Source organism: Sabethes cyaneus, chromosome 1 (assembly GCF_943734655.1).
Source record: "Sabethes cyaneus chromosome 1, idSabCyanKW18_F2, whole genome shotgun sequence".
In the NCBI taxonomy this organism is placed as follows: domain Eukaryota; kingdom Metazoa; phylum Arthropoda; class Insecta; order Diptera; family Culicidae; genus Sabethes; species Sabethes cyaneus.
Genome location: NC_071353.1, coordinates 15,480,204 through 15,493,952, shown reverse-complemented (window position 1 = coordinate 15,493,952; position 13,749 = coordinate 15,480,204).

Genomic DNA, 13,749 nt, shown 5'->3' with positions numbered 1-13,749 from the left:
CTTGAAAATGTTTCTGCAACGAGTGGACTATAAAGGATGTGTAAGACACCAAATTGGTACAGGTTGATCGCTTGGGCATAAAACCGTGTTGAATATTATCCATGTAGTCGGAAAAATCGAACGATAGGAACTCGAGAACTATAAGCTCAAAAAGCTTCCCACCTGCGCAAAGCGAAGCAACCTTTTTTGTGAATGTCATGAAATGTGTTTTAACAGCTACGAATATAGTTTTACGTATTTTTTTTAAAAAAAAAAACGACCAAATTACGTTCGCAATAATTTTTGGTTGCTCTACTGTTAATCTTGTTATGATTGAGTATTCACCAGTTGGTCATTACAAATAATATATCTTTGTACATTATTGTATGCATAAATAGTACTTCTAAATAGACGGCCCTAGAACGTATGTCTTCCTACCTTTTCGTTTTTCTAACAACGACCAAGTTCCCCTGGGGTCACGGTACTTGGCGTAAATCGGAACAACAACAACACAATTTCCCAACCGATAACCGTTTGCTAGATTGCACGTAGTTTTCTTCCATGATCGCAATATACATTGTAGCAAAAAGCAGAAACGACAAGCACTCAACTCAATACTAACTATCCCTGGCCGTTGCAAATAGCTTCTGCGGTTGCCACTGTCGACAGCCATAAGTCTGCACCGAGATGGGCTGCGCTGGCAGAAGTACTTTTTATTCTATTCCACCACCTTTTGCGGCCAGGCCAATGCGAATAACTTCTCCCACACCTGCCCTGCATCCCTTCGATCTCGTAATGCATCGAGTAAAACATTTATATTCCCATGAATTTCTAATCGTGTTTTGCGGATATTCCCTAAAAGCGATAAATTATTAACCAGTTCATTTCTCAAACCCCATCCCCTTGCTAGCGGAGATCCTCTTCGTTGCAGCAAACACACCGGTCAAGCTGCCAAGGAGCATTTTCTTTGGCCTCGCACGTTAGCCGTCTGCTACCATCATCGGTCTAAGAACATTGCTTGCGGTTTCTGTCTCAACTTAGCTGTGGTTCGAGAAGCTGGACACTCCAGTAACCATTTCATGTAATGGCTTTCATTACGCAGATAAAAAATGCAAAAAGGACCAAAACCCGATTTGCCACTGTCAGATGAGCAGCAGCAGGGAACAGCAAGATTCGGTTCGCAGTTTCACTGCGCGAAAGTAAATCTTTGACTGGACCAAAAACCCTCATTCGAATGAGGTTACGGGAGATCCTTTTGAAGTGTACCCACGGTACGGTGCGGGCACTTTTAATCCTTTACTACTAGGTACCTGAGTCAGAGCAGAGCCGCATTAGCCTTTCTCCGGTGATCACAGTTCAGGCTTTTTAGAGGGAGTTTTGTTCTCACGGCACCGACGATGGCCAGCAGAGAAAAGTATTCTTGAGGGATTTTCGAATTACGACGAGCGGCAGTGAGCCAAGAGGTGAGAAAATGGCCCCTAACCGCAGTGCAAAATATAATCCTGATCCTTACATTCTTGAAATGGAATTTTCAAGTTTCCCTGGTTCATTCTGCAGTTTTCTCCGCCATTTTTCGTTCAAACGAGTGGCACCAACCGGACCGGTCAGTTTGCCAGTCAGTAAGTCAGTCCAGTTTAGTCACTGGAAAGCCCCTTCATCCTTTGGTTGAAATGAATTTTCCAAGTGTTGTTACACTTGCCTGCTCTTTGTTACAAATCTTGCGTACGGTTTGCCGAAAGCAATTATGTTAATGCTCCACACTGAAGAGGGTCGGATTAAGTTTCAATTTGCTACCGTCAGACGAATGAACAGGTAAAAGGTCAGCACACTTGACTAATTTTGCAGCAGAAAGTTACACTCTTTGCTGCCATTTCGAAAGGTTGCTGGCTCCTATTGTTGGATCTGAAAATCACCTTTAGGTCCTCGGAACAATGGTTGTATGAACGATCTGACTAATAGAACCGTCCGGTGAGTTGATAGTGTTGCTACACTTAATTTATAAATTTGTGCTACAATTGGGAACCTCCTTTCACGGTGGAATTTACTAGAGAAAGTGAAAATTTCGTGCATAAAACGGAAAAAATTAGTCAAGTGTATCGATATGATGAATTTTCAATAAGGCGATGCCATAATAATGAAATTAAAAAACAGTGCTCATGGAGCATGGGGAAAAACTGAATGTTTCAAAAAAGCTCTATCGTGTTAAGAACTCTTCAAAACTGACCTCCATGTAAATTCCTAAACTGTGAATCTGACTACGTTGACTGCCAACTCCTTCTACCAACTCCCCAATATAAACATCGAACCCGATTATTACATTTTTTTCTGCTTGCTCCTTACGCTTCCTTGCCGTATGCTAACCAAGCGAATCCAAGCGAATGTGCGTTCGCAAATTTTTCTCCGCTACGAAACCCCAACGTCGAAGCCAGGATTTTCCGGAACGGTTGTCGGTTCCGTTCCTAACTGAACTGATGCAATATGTACTGCTGCCGTTGCAAACTTTCCGGCGCATGTGAATAATTAATGTAATCTTGTAGTATAACGGCAGCACACCGAGCGGAATCTTTCCGACCGATGCTCGAGCGTAGGTATCCTTCTGTCCCCTTTCCGACCAAGAACAATCAGAAGTAAAGTTTACGCAACCCGTCGGAACGGTACCGTACAGCTACTCCCGCCGTTTCGTAAATTGCACTGAAGCGAGATTTATTAGGCACGAAAATTGGCATATTGCTTAGTCGTGAGGAGGGAACAAAAATCGTACAACGCAATGACGGGCGCCGGAATCTTCGTAACCTGACGAGCTTGGGACGATGCATGTTTTTCAATCTAATTTGATTAACTTTCTAACTCAGCGTTAGACTAAGTCGATACCATCGGTACGGTTTCGATGGATGCCGATAGATTGGAGTCTGTCTAGGTCTATGAGTGCTTCTGTAGAAAATCTTACTTAGTAACTAGCAATGCTTCGTTGGCCAACCTTAGAGTACAGGACAATATAAAATTTGTAGTTTTCGATCAGCGCTGCCGGGTCGCCTACTGATGTTCGAAAAACAGAGCCAGTGCCTCTGTGTCAACGTTTTTTTGCGGCCGTCCTTCGCCATCCGGAGAGATTGAGAATTGCCAGGTCGGTTTCCAATACTCGATATAGCACAATGCCGAATGCAGAGTATCATTTTTACATCTTTTAATTGTGTTTACTAAACTAGGTGTGACTGCAGCTTAGTAAACTACCTATTTTTATTGAAAAAGGTACAGCCAGCGTCATCATGCCACTTTCAAATTATGTCTTTCTCATAACTCAAAACTAACGCGCCGAACGAATTACCCTGCTAGCATTTTTATACGTATACTAGCTGACCCGACAAACTTCGTGATGCCACAAATTAAACTGTGGTGTAAATAAATCATGAATCTCGGATGATCTTCGTCACAATCTCGAGCTTTGCAAGTTTCTGAGGAGTTCAACCTTAGATGATTCATTTTGGCAGTTACGTAACTATGAAAGCATCCCAGGTAACCGATAAGCATCACCAATGCTATTCAAATGCAAGCCAATAAGCATTTAAGTCGCCTTAAATGCTATTTTGGCAAAATATACAGCTACTTTACTGCTCACCTTGTTATAGTGCTGACAATGCTAATTTGCAGCTAATTACCGACACGAAGAATTTGAATAGAATTTGGGATGCCAATTTACAAATTATAACACCTATGCTGTCAAAAAGCTAATATACAACAATGTACAGTATAAAATGCCACATATGGTGATTTACTGCTTATGTTAATGGTTATGGGTAGTTTAATATACAAATTTGCAATTTTTCCTCACAATAAAGTAGAAAACAACTCCCCTCATTGCTTAGTCAGAAAGCGGATAGCAATATTCGTTGTGATTGTACAACATTTCGCCGAAAACCATTTCGCGAAAAACCTTAGGCGGAATGTACCATTTCACGGAAAACTTTTTCGTGAAAAGTTCCATTTCGCAGGGGCGATCTTCTCCTTACTTGCTATCGCTCGTTAAGACCCAACTGAAGGAAAGTAATAGGGATCAGTAGACCTAAGAAAACAAATAAACCTAGACAGTGGGGATTTCTGTGGGGGGGGGGTTCCCTCCCCCTAGTGGTCGGCGCTTCCGACGGCCGGTCGCCGGCAACACTCGCGGCCGTCTCGCCCTGAATGATCTAGTCTTAGCTAGTTTTTGTGGTCTTGTTATTGACTAAATCACTAGTATTTTTCGACTGAGATGTAATTATCGAATGATTGGGATTTTGGCCGTTCAGTCATTAAATTTTAGTAGACGTTATATTTGCCTTTTTACGCCAACGTTTCGACCCGGATTTGGATCTTCATCAGGGCTTCTACGAACGGGTACTTTTATTAACTGTTGTTATCTGGGTTATGATTTGTTTGTTACTATTAGAAATCTTTACTAAATTCTGATTAACTTAAACATTATGTAGTAAAACAAATTGTACCAAAATCCAAGACCAGACAACACTGTAGGTTAAAAGAATTTAGACAAAGACGATCAACACTTTGTAAGTAACAAACAAATTATAACCCAAATAACAACAGTTAATAAAAGTACCCGTTCGTAGAAGCCCTGATGAAGATCCAAATCCGGGTCGAAACGTTGGCGTAAAAAGGCAAATATAACGTCTACTAAAATTTAAGGACTGAACGGCCAAAATCCCAATCATTCGTTATTGACTAATGTTTTATGGAAGAGTTTCGCATTTTTCGAGTTCGATTAGTTTTTGAGTTACGCAAAAATTTCTGTTTTGTTTATATGAGAGTCTTTATCCCCCTACCACAGGGGTGAGAGGTCTCTAACCATCATAAAATAAATTCAAGACTCCGAAATCCCCCACATGCTAATTTTGGTTCCATTTGCTTGATTAGTCCTCGAGTTATGAGGAAATTTGTATTTCATTTGTATGAGAGCCCTCCTCTTGAAGTGGAGAGGGGTCATAATTCCCTTTCTAAAGAGGGGAGGGGTCTCAATTCACCATAGAAAAAAATTCTTGCCTCCCAAAACCCACATGCCAAATTTGGTCCCATTTGCTTGTTTAGTTCTTTAGTTATGCAGAAATTTGTTTTATTTGTATGGGTGCCCCCCTCTTAGTGAGGGGAGGGGTCTCCAACCATCAAAAGAACCTACCCCGGCCCCAACCCCAAAAACTCCGACATGCAAATTTTCACGTCGATCGGTTCAGTAGTTTTCGATTTTATAAGGAACATACCGACAGACAAACAGAAATCCATTCTTATAAGTATAGATAAAAGTATAAAATCTGCATTACGTACAGATATGCATGCCAATAAGTCGTATTTGATGCGCAAAATTGGCATATCCGTATTATTTCGGAGGCGATTTACTTGAAGAGGAATATTCATAGGCATTTCATCTATATAAGTATGTATATACGACAAAATCCCATTATTATTAAGCGCGACTCGCTTCATACTGCTATACAGTTCTGTGCTGAAAATGTCGTCAGTCAGTATGTGTCAGTATGTGTGTCATTATCGTTATATACGATTGAAAATCAACTTGCGGGCACTTTATTAGGCATTAGTTACGATTCCGAATTTGTTAAGAGATATTTACGATAAAATTAATGTACGATTTGCTGCTGAGCTGCCATTCTCCTCCACACCAGCACGTTCGCATCGTTCTCTATATCAGTATATGTGTGTGAGTATGTGCATGCGTGTATTAGTGAAGATACAACCGTGTTTGGGTGGTCCTGTGCAGTTGGGATATGAACGATGATGAGAAAACAATGATTTTGTCAATAATAAATCATAAAATTCAAATAATTTTTTTTTTGTAAATAACACCTTTTCCATTTTTTGCAGAAAACTTTACCCATATGTATCCAATTACCCATTTTTATTAAATTGTCAAAGTTTCATTGAGATTCGTTTTCATCTTTCTGAGTCATGTACTAGTAAAAATAGCATTTTACAGATAAAACAAAACAGTCTTCGAAAAAAATATTCCTCTTCTATGTATGAACAAATTTCTAAAACATTATATTGAGGTACCGTCAGAAAAAAATTGATTTGATGGGTTGTCCATAAACAAAACTTCACTGCCAAAAATATGTAAGAGATAGAAATTTGATTTATTCAGCAAACTTGCTTGAAACTAACTTATCTTTAATGTTTTGAAACGAGAAAAACGAAAAAAGTTTCATTAAAAAAGTTATTACTTGAATTGATGTCATAGTGATACTTGGATAATGGACTACCTCTTCAAAAGATGCATCATTACATCAGTCGAAAAGTTGCTGAAGACGTCATTGAACTAGGATATCCCGTTTAGCCGCACTCATTTTTGTCAGTCTAAAATCGCTTTCTGCAATGGAGGGATTAATGTCCTGTAAAGGGTTAGTTTTGTACGAATTTGCAACCTACGTGACTTCAGCTGGCTACTGAATCCGTAGAAAGCCCGATTCGCAGCTGCATTTCGTCGTTTTAGTTCGCGGCTTACATCGTTATCACATGTCACGAGCGTGCCAAGGTATATAAATTCCTCCACTACTTCATATCGTTCTCCATCATCTCAGTACCAACACAATAGTGACTCCCATGATTCCCGCCAGCGACCATGTACTTCGTTTTTAGCGGTGTTAATGGTAAGTTTCAATTTCGCTACTTCCAATTTAATTAAAATTATCAATCAATGGAACTTTCAATTTAAGTGGCTTAAAGGCCTCTTCCATTGCTCTACGGTTGATTCCAATGATATCGACGTCATCCGCAAAACTAGGTAGTATGTGAGATTTATTGATTGCCCTTCGTATTATTGAATAGGTTAGAAAGGTCATCACGGGGGCTCTGTAGCCACAAGGTTACCGAGTCTGCTTTGACAAGCGAATGGTCGTGGGTTCGAATCTTAGTAGATCAGGCCAATCGATGCCAAAGTGACTTTAGCATGGGTTTATTCTCAGGCCCCTCATCATCCTTCCTTCATGCTAAATTCTATACATATTATCCTGATAAGGCCTATTGACAGTGCAAAAACGAGACCCGTTACAGTTAAATGCACTGGTTAGCTGTGCCAGGGATGGCTATAATTGGGGACAGCGCTAGCATTTGGAACGTGGGTAAAGTAGAGAAAGCATTGAAGGAAGGGTAAAACCCAATTACACACAAGCACGCATAAAATTCAATAAGCATGTCGCTCACTCAATAGCGATTATAGCAAAGAAATGCAGTGCAGGTCACACAGCAAACATCCGGGCGATATCATAATAGAGTAGCGATGGTCGCAGTGATGAGTTCATACAGGAAAAAAAGGTCATCCTCTTGCTTTAGTTTATCCAACGCCACGAAAGCGGCTCACCTCTATTTTGATGTATGATTTTGACCCGTCCAACATCGTTCGAATCAGGTTAACTAGTTTCGTCGAAAAACCATGTTTTAGCATTATCTGTCATAGCTTATTACACTGAATCGTACGCCGCCTTAAAGAGCACAAAAAGATGATGAGTCTGCAAGCAGTACTCTCAGAACTTGTCTAGTAACGTCGTGAAGCTATTGCTATCGGTCTCAGTTTACCGAACAGGATACGGGAGGGAACTCTATAGGCAGAATCAATGTTGCGAATCGAGCGAGAAGTCAACCATGTCTACTCACACGCAAAAAAGTATGAGAAACATAGCATTCAACGCTTACGCCGCACACGCAGGCGTAAAAGAAACAACCGCCGGTGCTGTGTGCAGACATGCTGCTACCCACACACTCGCGCACGCACATCCTCACATCGTCTTCCTGCATAGCTTATTCCCGAGGAAAAAAACTCGTGTGGAATCAGTTATCCGTGTGGCTGGTGGCGCACTGGGATACAAATTTTGCATTACTTTTTCTTCTTCATCTTCGCCCTCGATTCTACTCATGGGCGGGAATACGAGCCGTCGCGAGTAGTCGGTATCAGCAGATCGGGCTGCAACGACGAGCGACGACTTTTTTAAACATAAGGTCACCCAACCACTCACTCCCCCGGCATATGTTCTACCTCCCAGGTTGTGACAATGATCCGGTGGATTGCTTTGTACAACCGCTCACATCCCACTTTTAGAAGTTCACTCAGAATACGGTTCTTGCCAGCAGCCTCGCCATTTTTCAGCTCACTCATTGTCTTCTTTACCTCCTCCTGTTGTGGTGACGCCACAACTTGGCCACTTGCTCCACTTGCATCCACCTCATCGCATCGATCCATTCTACATCCTCTGTAAACGTTTCTTCGTTGCTCTTCTAGATGACTTGCGGGAAGGTCTTATCTTGCTATGGCACTGCGTCACGTCAAATTTACAAATCTAGAATGACCTTCGACGGTTTTCTTGAAAACAAAGTACTAACCACACTACGAACTCACGCGGTGTCCAAGATTTTCAGACCAGTGGACATTCACTGAGCTATTAATGAGCTACCAGTATTATAGCATCGTAAATTCAAAAGAAGCGGCAAAACTTTGTTCAGCGAAATTGTAGATCATAACTACTAGTTCTACAAATGTCCCATACATGTCTTTGTTTAATTTTGCTCGGTAGAGCCGGTACTGTCAAATGAATCAAAGTGATCGAACCATCCCTGTTTTGAAAACTGAATTTCTAACCTGCATGTGAAAACTGGTATTGGAACTGAAAATAAATCCTGCTTGAATTATGAATTGTTTGTTATTTAGTGACTTCTTCCGGAAACAAATAGCCTCTCCATTAATAACTTCATTGAACACCATTCTGCTAACCGTCCCAATGCAATGGTACAGACGCGACTCTATGAACGATTATGCTATTTTCACTTGTATTCTCTTATTCAATGAAAGAGCCACTAGAGAATACCGCAGCCATTCAAGTCGGAGTTTGGAACTATTCAGCAATCGTGCACAAGTGTAGCATCAAGCACAAGGTCCCGGAAGAAAATTGCTCCAGATTAATCTTCCTTAGTCTCATCTTGAATATCATTTTTCCTCGTTTTATTACTACTACGAAAAGCACGCGCCGAAGCGAAAAAAAAACTAGTCGTTGTTTGCTAGGGCACGGAAAAACTAGCACTCAGATTGGTTGTGCAGCCGCCTGAGCGTGCTAGGCTTTCGCCCTGGCAGGAGAGAAAAGAACCACCTGATGAAGGTGATATTTTATGGAAAATTACCGTTATTTTCTCCGTCACGAAACCCCGTGGCGAAAATTGCGCTATTTTTGAACACGAAAAGGATCCATTCTGCATCCCGTGTTTATGGATGTCTCTGATATAGTATAGTTTCGTTAGGTCACGGTACAGGAGGTAGGCACCCATGTGTCAAAGAAGCATCGGGTGAAATAATTCTACGTCCGTTCTTCCGTCGAACCGCTTTGCTACGTGACTCGGTACCTATGTGTCAGTTTTGCTCCCTGATCGATGGTCAATTTAGGCTCCACACGCTGGGCGACTGTGGAATGGAATGCCGTTGGAAATGCCAGAAAATCAATCAGCGAAATATTTTACATCTCACATCACCAACGGAAGCTCACAGGAGGAATGAGTCCTATAATCCGGACTTGAACCGGTACGTTTAGTGAGGTGCCGTTATAATTCCTGACGCGACCATTTTCTATCGCGGGCTGTGAGGAATTTCGTGCTGGGGCCGCCTCCAATTGGTCGAGGAGCTGGACTGTGGGGCCAAGAAGGGACGGGACCAACAAGGAGCGTCCGAATGTGATCGATATTGGTTACTAGCAGCAATCGGCGCGCCCCCTTTCTGGTCCGATTTCATTTCGATGAAGTAATGAATTTCAATTAAGTTGAGAGCATTGCTTGCTGGCAGGGCCAGATAGTAGGGTATGTGAGAATTTAACCTACTGTGCCCGCTGGGCACGGTGCGACGAGGGCAAATATATGGAGTCATCGATTGATTTGAAATCGTACCCGACAGTAAGGGTTTTTTCATCAACAATTCGAAAACCGACGAATAGTTTGAAGGCCATTTATACAAAGTATGTAGAATAGCGGATCCAAATTTCAGTGGCTTTGTCCTGTGGAGTGTTAAAAAATTGTTGGCATTACAATTTAACATTTATAGTTAAATAAATAAAAAATTTAGCTTTATTTCGATTCGTAACAGTGAACCAACAAATATAAAAAAGTATACTTCTATCTAATCTATATCAATTTGAAGTCTTGAAAGTAAAGCATCTGGGAAAATTATTCAAAGATCTACTTTTCGATAGTACAGTAATGACCCGATTTTGTCACCCCCATGATGAATTTAGGGGTGACAAAAACGGGACAGTGACAAAATCAGGTATTTTTTGTTTTCTATGTTTTTGCAGATAACTTAGAACGAACTACATATATTTCATTCTGATCACTTTAAGGACATTTCGCACTTCCCTCTACCTCTCTGTGGACATTTGTCACCTGTTCACAGCAGTCCCTCAGGTATGAAAACACGTTTTTTATTTGCGCCGAAATGGTTCATTATAGTGGTTAACTATGTTCATAGAAATTTCCTAGCGTAAAAAGCTCTTTCTTTTGGTATGAACGATTCTTTGATTAACCCCCCTAAAAGTAAGATAGAAAATTTATTTTTCAAGCAGTAAGAGATAGAGCAAAACAATGTTCTACAAAATTTTTGAGAAGATGATAATAAAGAACTTTGTCAAAGAAAGTGACCTTCTAGCTATTATAGTTGTGGAGATAAGAAACTACTTTTGTGAAAACTCCATGATAATCAACACAGTTCTTTTCACAGTGTTTTAACACATTTGACATGTTTCAAAATGATTTTCAACTAAGCTTTTGATAAATCAAAAACGTGACAAAATCGGGTAAAAAACGTGACAAAATCGGGGGTGATAAAATCGGGTCAAAAACGTGACAAAATCGGGGGTGACAAAATCGGGGAGTGATAAAATCGGGGAGTGACAAAATCGGGTTACCACTGTATGACTTATTCAGAGTCTATTCCAAAAGAGAGAGAGAAATGGGGCTTTATCCTTTCATCCGCATTTGCACCTTGTACATTAGCTTCTATTTCCATTGCAGATTACCCAAGAAACATTTATCCGCTGAATAAACATTTTAGCAGCCACAATTATTCAGCCATAGCTGAATATCCAACGAATAAAATTTATATAAACAACTGTACAATACTTATTCAGCTGAAATTGGAGAACTTATACAACCTATTTTATTCGACTCGGTAAAACCCTTGTTAAGCAGTTATATCGCCTTTGTGAGCTTTGTTTCCAGCTTTGCGCAAATTGGTTATTTAAAAACGCGTAAAAGCCTCTATTAAGCTACATTACAGCTTCAGAGCAGCAATTAGCAAGCCCGAAGCTTGACTTAGATGTTTAAGAGCTGAAAAAAGGTTTTTATTTCTAATACTAAACCATAGTTCAGCCACAAGTTGAATAAATTCAGCTAAAAAACGTTTGATCAGCCTGGAATTGTTACTTGGGTAGCTGCTTTTAAAGCTGCAATGGAGCTTAATAGAGGCTTTTGCGTTTTTGTTTAAATAATCAACTTGCGCAATTCTGTCAATTCTATTTTTAGAACGAGAAATAGTTTTGCAATGGTTTTTCAGTCGCTTAATCAACGTCTTATCAACCTTTATGCAGTCAACAAATAATCTATTTTTAAATTTAAAAAAGAATAGAACGCGTCATATTTATTTCGCTTTGGCGTCGTATGCTATGTTTTAAATTTGGAATAACTTGAATTCGTATATGCAAGCTAATTAAAATTGCATGTCGTCATCTTTCGGGAATTGAACCGCCATCTTCTGATCCATAAGCACTCATCGTATGATCCGCCCTATCTGCATCTGCAGAACAGACAGTGAAAATATCTTTACACTGAAGCAGTCGATAATGTCGATAACACTGACAAATATTTTTGCTGCCAGTCGAATTGCGAAACTCTATGATCTGACAATCTGTGTGCTGTGAACCGAATGAAAGCTTAGTATTAGTTTGTAAAGCCACTTTAACACCCTTAAGCAGCTTTAAAGCAGTTTGAAAGCTGTGAGCCTAATGAAAGCGTCTACTGGTTTATAAAGCCACTTTAACCCATTAAGCCCCACACTTTTCCTAGCAGGGATAAAAAGTTGAAACTTTCAGGAAAATTCTCTTTTAGGTCAACTAAGAAAAAACCGCTGACATGTATTTTTAATTTTGATCCTGTGTCCCGCAACGCTACGTTGCGAAAACGCAACGCTGGGCATTAAGGGTATACCGTTTTTGCATACCTTCATTATTATGCAAATAAATGCTTCATACTTTTTTACCGTTAAATCAAATTTGGAATTTTTTTTTGTGAATTTGAGTATTAATAAAGATTAAATGAACGACTTAGAGTATTACATGTTATGTTTTATGATAGATATCGAAACATTTGGGTTGGAGACCATCTTTGCACTAGACGCATAGTATGCAGTTTGAATGCTAAATGCATGTCATCGCAGATGATTGAATGCCTACCAACACGTTCCGGAAAGGTTGTAACATTAAATTTGGGTCCATGAAACTGTCGTTGCCATCACTCAATTCCTCTAGATATTCCGGAGGCAAAGGTACTTGAACAATTTTATTACGCTCTTATCACAACGGCTTTTCCATCTGCCATCAGTGTTTGAAGCAGCGAATTCTATGTTATGTAAACTTTTATAATATTTTTGGGATATTTTAAATAAGCGAAAGATAAGATTTACATTCATTTGTTTACTAAAAAGCAACGACATCAAATGAAACACCGCAGCGAACGAACGAAAACAAACGTTGCCGTTGCAAATTTTGAATATCGTTACTTCCTAGCGTTGCGTTTTCGCAACGCAAAGCTTCAAACCTATCTTAAAATTACAAAAATAATCAAAATTATGAAACAAAGTTTTTTTTGGCAAGCAACCGATGCTTACTAACACTGATTGATAGGTCAGACGTTAATAGAGGTAAAATCGAGTTTTATGAGCATTTTTCCTTAACTGTCGGAAAAATAGCAAAACCTGTTGTTTTGTCACAGCTGTAATTATGCTACATGTAACATCTGACCTTTGAGCAAAAACAGGTCGATTAGATTTTTTTCCAACCTTTCTTTGTTTCTCAGGGTCCAAGATGATATCTTTAACCGGGCCTTCTCTAGGAACGAATGAAAGTGCGTTGCGTTTTCGCAACGCTGGGAGGAAATGGGTTAAGCAACCGTAAAACGGCTCTATGTTTAAGACTGTTTAGAATCAGATTGTTTAGCAGAAAAATTCGCTATTAAGCTTGTTTATCAGCTTTGGAGGAAAGCTGGTTTGGAAAAACTTAAAGTAGCTTAAACTTCGCTTGGTCAAACACCATTTGAGTACCTACTTTATGCAGCTTCGATCGCCTGAAACCAACTCGTAAACAGCAATTGCTCATGCTGTTCCCGAAAAATGACGACATGCATTTTTAATTAGCTTGCAAATACGAATTCAAGTTATTCGAAATTTAAAATATAGCTGCTTATGACGCCAAAGCAAAATAAATATGACGCGTTCCATTTTTGAAATTTAAAAATAGATTATTTTTGGCTGCCTAAAGGTTGATGAGGCGTTGATTAAGCGACTGAAAGAGCATTGCAAAACTATTGCTCGTTCTAAAAATAGAATTGACAGAATTGCGCAAATTGGTTATTTAAAAACACGCAAAAGCCTCTATTAAGCTCCATTGCAGCTACCCAAGTAACAATTTCAGGCTGATCAAACGCTTTTATAGCTGAATTTATTCTACCTGAGGCAGAACTATGGTTCAGTTT